The sequence below is a fragment of the Puma concolor genome, chromosome A1 (assembly GCF_028749965.1).
Source record: "Puma concolor isolate L17-30 chromosome A1, mPumCon1.1.hap2, whole genome shotgun sequence".
Lineage (NCBI taxonomy): Eukaryota > Metazoa > Chordata > Mammalia > Carnivora > Felidae > Puma > Puma concolor.
This window is the reverse complement of record NC_141667.1, coordinates 80,959,917-80,967,023: the sequence shown is the minus strand read 5'-3', so window position 1 is coordinate 80,967,023 and position 7,107 is coordinate 80,959,917. Positions and strand designations below refer to the sequence as shown.

Sequence of the window (7,107 nt, the reverse complement as noted above, 5' to 3'; positions counted from 1 at the left end):
GAAAAATGTCAGATTTGTCCACTTCCTCAATCTGCTTAAAAGATTACATATTTCTTCTCTCTGCAATTATTTATTTAAAAGAGAAACAGGGGCACTTGGGTGACTCAATCGGTTAAGCAGCCAACTTCAGGTCATAATCTGGCAGTCAGTAAGTTTGAGCCCTGCACCAGGCTCTTTGCTAACAGCTCAGAGCCTGAAGCCTGCTTCAGATTCTGTGTCTCCCTTCCTCTCTGCACCTCTCTGCTTTCACTCTGTCTCTCTCTCTCAAAAATAAATAAACATTAAAAAAAAAGAGAAAGAGAAACAGAGCTATTAGCTTAACTATCAAGTTAGTAATGCATTCAATAGAAGCAAAAATAATTTATATAACCTCTTTATTTCTTGAGTAATCAACTTTGAGTAATTTTCTACAATGTTTTGAAGTTTTATCTCTTGGTCCTAATATTTCTCACCTTATATGGTACCCTGAATATGCTCTTGGACAATACATTTGTTTGAGAGTTTTGAGATGATAAATTTCACCCCACTTTTTATTTTAATTACTTCAGAAACAACTTCTTATTTCAACCTACACTAGGTAGTGTAGTCCTAGACATTTAGGTTCTCAGTATGTAGACTGCCTGGGTTAAAATCTCTGCTTCATAAATTAACTATGTCTCCTTGGGATACTTATTTGATTATTTTATACATAAAATTGGATAATAGTATCTAATTCATAAAATAGTTGCTAAAATCAAAGGAGATTTTTTTTATAAAGAGAATATCACAGTGCCTAGAACAAAGGGCATAATGATTTCTACTTTACTGTATATCCTTATATACAATCGACTCTTCAACAACATATAGGTTTGAATTACGCAGATCCACTTAAAGAGATTTTTTTTCTGCAAAAAGTTTTATTGTTTTCATTTTGTCCACAGCTTGGGAGAACTCCAGGGTGGTTAAAAAGCTGCCTGGTGACTACAGGGAGAAGCCCTTCCACCATGGGGTTACCAGAGGGGGTCCCTCAAAAAGCCACTGGGCTCCTCAGGCTCCTAGTTGTGCTGGAAGATGAGCCTTTCCAAAAAGTACTTGCCAGCCTAGCCTGGGGCCCAGCTTTCCACTATCAGTCAGGTGGTCACCCACCTTCTTGATGAGTTTGACCTCCTAACCTCGGAAGCAGACCTCTAAGAAGTCACAGAGATAGGAGTCTACACAGGCAAAACCCAGGGTATGCAAATCCAAAAGGGCCTGGTTCAGGTGCTTCTTCAGAACCATGGGGGCTTCCATGGCATGCACAGTTTTACCCCACTCATCTGGGTGGCTTATACACATCCTGGAAGAGGGCGCTTCTGCTCTGCTGGTTTTCAGGAGACGTTTGACACCCTCAGGCTTCTCCTCAGCCAACTTGTGGAAGAAGCAACCCACACCCTCTGGAGCTACATTGTAGTGCTTGTAATAGAAGCCAAGAGATAGCTGTAGGAGGCTAATAGATGCATATTGACCAGATGGTTTGTGGTGGTCTCCACCTTGAAGGACTAATTGTGATGAATCTGGGAGCTCATGGTTGATCAGCAATAAGGAACTTAACTCAAAAAATGTTGTTAGCTGTTCCCATAGGCAGAGGATGGCTGAGAACATGGTTCTCAAGGTTATGTCTAGAAAAGAGGTTGCAGGAAGTTTGGAGACTTGAAGAAGGGACATCGCTGGGTCTGTTCTGTCCAAATATGAAGCAACAGATCCATGGGGCCACAGGGGGCACTGCCCAGGGGTGGTGGAGTTTTTTTCCTGGACAATTCTGTAATTATATTTTGTCTTTCTTCTTATTTTTTTAATATTTGATTTTTTAGGTTACTTTATTTTAAGAATAGATTATATAACATATAACATACAAAATATATGTTAATTGACTGCTTATTTTACCAGTACAGCTTCCAGTCAACAGTAGGCTATTAGTTTTGAGACAATTGAAAGTTACATTGTATTTTCCACTGCACAGAGAGGTCAGTGCCTTGGCCCCCACATCGTTAAAAGGTCCAACTGTACTTTCCATATGCAAGTAGATTGACAGCAGCTGTCACATGACACATCTTTTTATATTACAATGTATTATAAACAACTTACCATGAAAATAAACATTAATTTTAATGATGTACATTCCAAGTATTTAAGTTCATTTTTGAACATCAAGGTTATTTCAATGTAAAATTGAAATACTTCTAAGTATAACTTTTAAAACAAATTATCATGACAAACACTTTATCATCCACCTGTGACATTAGTTAATCTGTATTTTAAAACAGCTAATGAGCTTACCAAAAAAAAAAAAAAAATGTCTGTTTTTTTCTTATTTATATTACTTACTAAAGGAGATTTTGTTATGTTTTCAACTTCCTGTTGCAAACCCTGAGCTAAATGTTAATAAGAACAGGCAATTCTTCATCCATTCTAGGACCTGATATTTGAATAATTGCATTAAAGAGAGGCATCAGCAATACTAAATAAACCTGATTATACTGAATAAGAGATAAATGATTAAAAGCCTATATGAGGCATTAATTTACTACAAAATAGTCACATAATGCCAATTGACTATTCTATTATTTCTCCCTTTGGGCAAAGTTATTTTGGATAGAATAAAATTGCACTGGAATAGTTAGCACAGATCACAGATAGAAGCACTATAATTCATCAAATAGCCTAGTTGGGCAGCCTTGTCAAGATAGGTTAGGGAATTTTTCATGATTGTAGCCAATGTTGCAATATTTTTAAAGATAGAAATCCATTATCACTTCTCTTCTGCCACCTGAAAAAAATCATCCCATAGAATCTGATTTCTTCCTGAGGTGACATGACACTGCTCAGAAGGCAATGAAATGTTCTTTTTTTAAAATATCATATCAGCTATCAAATAGCAGACTCTAAACCTGAGTCATGTTTGGTTCCTTACGTCTATTGTGTATTACTAAAGAAATAGGAAATTTAGAAAACTTTGATTCTCTTACATTTGGATATAATTTTGTTTTGATTATATCAGTAATAAAAACAAAATCTGCTGCAATTATATTCTAAAAAATAAAACAAGTCCTACAAGTCTTAGTAAAAGGTATGTATGATACATGTAATTATATAGTTTTTACATATATATGTATTTATAGCTTTATAATTATATATAGGAAGGATGTAGGACTTTTTAGCTGGTATATCTAAAGCTAGTGAACTTAAGCCAATTGAAAGCCAATATAGTTATGGGGAGTACTCTTATCTAACAGGATATTGGTGAGTTTAAATTTGGTAATCAAATCTTATTTGGTAAATCAGTAAGAATTTTATAATTCAATGTCATAAAACCATTCTAAGAAATAAACTGAGAATAGATTTGTTCTTTCTAATATAGAAATCCATTCAAAGATGACTAGATTTCTTACAGTTCTTCTAGAACTAGACTCCTAAAAATGAATTATGATGGCACTCATTTCCAAAATTGTACTTCTCTTTTCCAGAAGAAAGCCTCATGAAAAGCTTTTATCTAGTAAAAAAAAATAGTGATTATTAATGGCAGAGACAAATCGCTGCATATTGACTATTCATAAGCAATCCATATGTCCCACATTTTAGAGTTAGGTGGAACTTTGAAACGAATTCTGAGCAATGGGTGTGAGTGGAAGTAATAATTGTCACTTCCATAATGGAGCGATTAACAGCCAGTATATGATTCCCTAACTTATCTTATTACTGAAATGATTGGGCCATGGAAAACTACCAGACACCGGAATGACAACTTGCATCACTGAATGGTTGTGGAGAACAGGTATTCCCTTAACAGTTGTCATTGGATAGGTCTTCTGGATTAGAAAGAATAAATCATTTGTTGTAGTAAGCCACTGGGATTTCAGGATTGTTCTGTAACATGATCTGGACTATCCAAATTAATTCAGTGAATTAAGTAAACAAAAAATAATACTGATCAAGTTTCCCTGGTAGTAAATATAGTTTTAAAATGGGAAACAAAATATTTTGATTATTAGTAGGATGTGAACTCTATTGAAGAAAATGATGTATATTGTCACTCCATTTGCAAGAACTGAGCTGATACCACTCTTTGAGTCTTATGTATGAGTTAAGGTTTCCTCATCTGAGGTGATTTTACTGCCCTCAAAGCAGTAAGGCCACAAGGAAGCTTCTGTGGAAGAACAGATATATTGGTGAGTTAAGGGAAAAGGTTTGAAATTTTGTGTGACTACTGTGTAGCTCTTTTCCACTCTTTCTCAAATGAGGAGTAAATACTTACCTCATGTGTGTCTAAATGTCGTTAGAATTGTTCAAATAGGGTGTTTTAGTTATGACCTCTCAGTACTGCTCTTAACAGTAAAGAAAAACTAAAATATGCAGTGGTTATGTCAGGAACTATATTTTTCATTGGTCAGAACTGTAACACTGGCACGTGGACTTGTCAGCTTATAGAACACTAGAATGTGAAGGTATTATGTGAATATTTAGGAAACTAATAGTGGCTTGATGCTTAAGGGCTGCTTGTATTAGCTTTTGGGGAAATTGGGCTTATCCAACTCTGATGCACTATGTCATGTTTATCTTCAAATTTAATATTGATATTGTATTCACAGAAGCAGCTGATCCAAATTCACATTTATAAAATATGCATTTCTGGTCTTAAATCTCTTGATATGAAAATAGGCATTCTTTATATTACCAGTTTTCCTGGAAATTTCAGAAGCAATTGCCTACTTTTTTTAAAAATATCATGATTAGTCTTTGACAAACCCTGTGCAAGAGAATGAACATACTACTTTTCTCCTGCACCGCTCCACACCTTTGTTTCATATTTCCCAGGAAAAAAAAAAACAATGACTTTCTGGTACAATGGGGATTTGAATAATAATTTCCCATTTCTGTAGTTTACATATGAAACTCAGTTTTTTTTTATATCCGTAGTAGGAACTTAATATCAGTAACCTGTGAATTTATTAACATTGTTTTAACTGCAATGCCCATTGCATTATTTGGGTTTCCTACTGACTTTAAATTTTCTTCTCTTGCCTTTTTTTTAAGCAATTTTTTTTTTAATTTTTTTTCAACGTTTATTTTTGGGACAGAGAGAGACAGAGCATGAACAGGGGAGGGGCAGAGAGAGAGGGAGACACAGAATCGGAAACAGTCTCCAGGCTCCGAGCCATCAGCCCAGAGCCTGATGCGGGGCTCGAACTCACGGACTGAGAGATCGTGACCTGGCTGAAGTCGGACGCTTAACCGACTGCGCCACCCAGGCGCCCCTTTTTTTAAGCAATTGTAATGAGATGAGCAATAATCCTCCACTTGTCTCTTTATTTGATTGCATATTTCTACCTTTATACAGTAAAAAGATAAACTATTAAAAGCTCTAATAATTCTTGAAATACAAGGATAATTAAAGGTAAAGTGAAGTCACACACACACACACACACTTGCACACATGCATGTCTCTGGACCATATTATCTGGGTTAACATTCTTGCTGTCTCTTTTCCAGCTGAGTGGCCCTGGATGGGTAATACCACTTTCCTAAGAATTGACCTAATTAGATGTCACTCAAGGATCATCCAGTAGTGATAAACTCTAGGCACTGCTACTGCTCTTGTTGATATAGTGGACCCTTAACCCTCTGGTTCCACCACTCCACCCCCTCTCTTTTAACCCAGTCCAGGGAATGGAGAATTGGGGGTGTTTTCACAGACTTTGCCCCCACCCCCCTGCCCCTGCTGGGTAGTGTGGCTTTGAGCAACTGAATCTTGTTCAGAGGAATTTACCCATAGTTCTTCATCCATGTAGACCTATTTGTTAAAGAAGATAAGCCAAGCTTCTAGTTGAATTTCTTGTATACAGCTGCACTATTTTCCTACCCTGTTCTTTTTTTTCTCTCCATCTCTTTTAGTCCCTCACTCTCTCTTGCTTTCTAAATTTTTTCAGAGTATATCTGAATCTGTTTCTTAAAAATAGAGACATTAGGGGAGGAACTGGGTGGCTCAGTTGGTTAAGCATCCAACTTTGGCTCAGGTCATGATCTCACAGGTCATGAATTCGAGCCCCACATTGGGTTCACTGCTGTCAGTGGAAAGCCAGCTTTGGATCCTCTGTCCCCCTCTCTCTGCCCCTTCCCTGCTGTCTTGCTCTCTCAGAAATAACTAAACATTAAAAGAGAGAGAGGGAGAGAATAGGAAAAGGTTCAGAGAAAGACCTCTATTAAGGGTAGATTGGTGATTTGGCAGAAGTCACAGGGTGTTTAAGGAATCTGATGCTTTTACCCCAAAATATTAGCAACACTCTTATACTGTGCCTCTCAAATTTATCTTTGTGTTCAGTGAGCGGTGAAGTTTGAATCAGGAAACCAAGTACAAGAAGGGGAGCTGATAAGGACAGTATTAGTGTTTGGAATTAGGGAATCAAGTACTTACATTCTGGTTCTTATGCCTGAACAGCAATCTAATGTGGTGGAATGCAAATGATTCTGCCTTAAAAAAAATCTTTACATTTTATTGAAAAGGAAGGACTGCATACACTTAAGGGACATGTTTTTAGTTGTTACTATTCTATGAGGACAGGAAAATTCCAGGAATTAGGGAGAATCTTTCTTGACGGTTCTTCAATTCAGAATAAGATAATGATTAAAAATAATTCACAGCATTTTACATATGGACACAGATCTCTTTGCTGTCATCCACTCACATTATTAATAACCATCTTATTTCAGAATCCGTTTGATTCTTTAATCCTAGAAATCTTTATTTTCCCTATTGTCCACTCAAACAATGTAAAGTATGTTCCCAAAATAGGTAAAATTTAATATAGCACATTATAATTTACATAAAAATTATACAACAGGTCATTTAAGCACTTAAGTAACCTTGAAAATTAGCTGACTAACCTAATTGTGACTCAGGAACACACAAAAAGTAAATGCACCCAAATTTCTAGGTCTAGATTTTCTGAGTATAAATTTCATATCCTCTTCATAATAACGCTTGTTTTCAGTGATCCACACTTTTCTTCAAAAGATTTTTGCCTGAATTTACCATTTGTATTAGTGAACTTTTCATGCTTGGTCATTAATATATTTTTTGGATCAGTGGTCTGT

General features: G+C 36.1%; 1 pseudogene; it reads right to left on the bottom strand.

Moving 5' to 3' along the window:
• Window positions 1-1,034: 1,034 nt before the first annotated feature.
• Window positions 1,035-1,544, bottom strand: LOC112861361 (ferritin light chain pseudogene; annotated as a pseudogene).
• Between the last annotated feature and the right edge of the window lie 5,563 nt (window positions 1,545-7,107).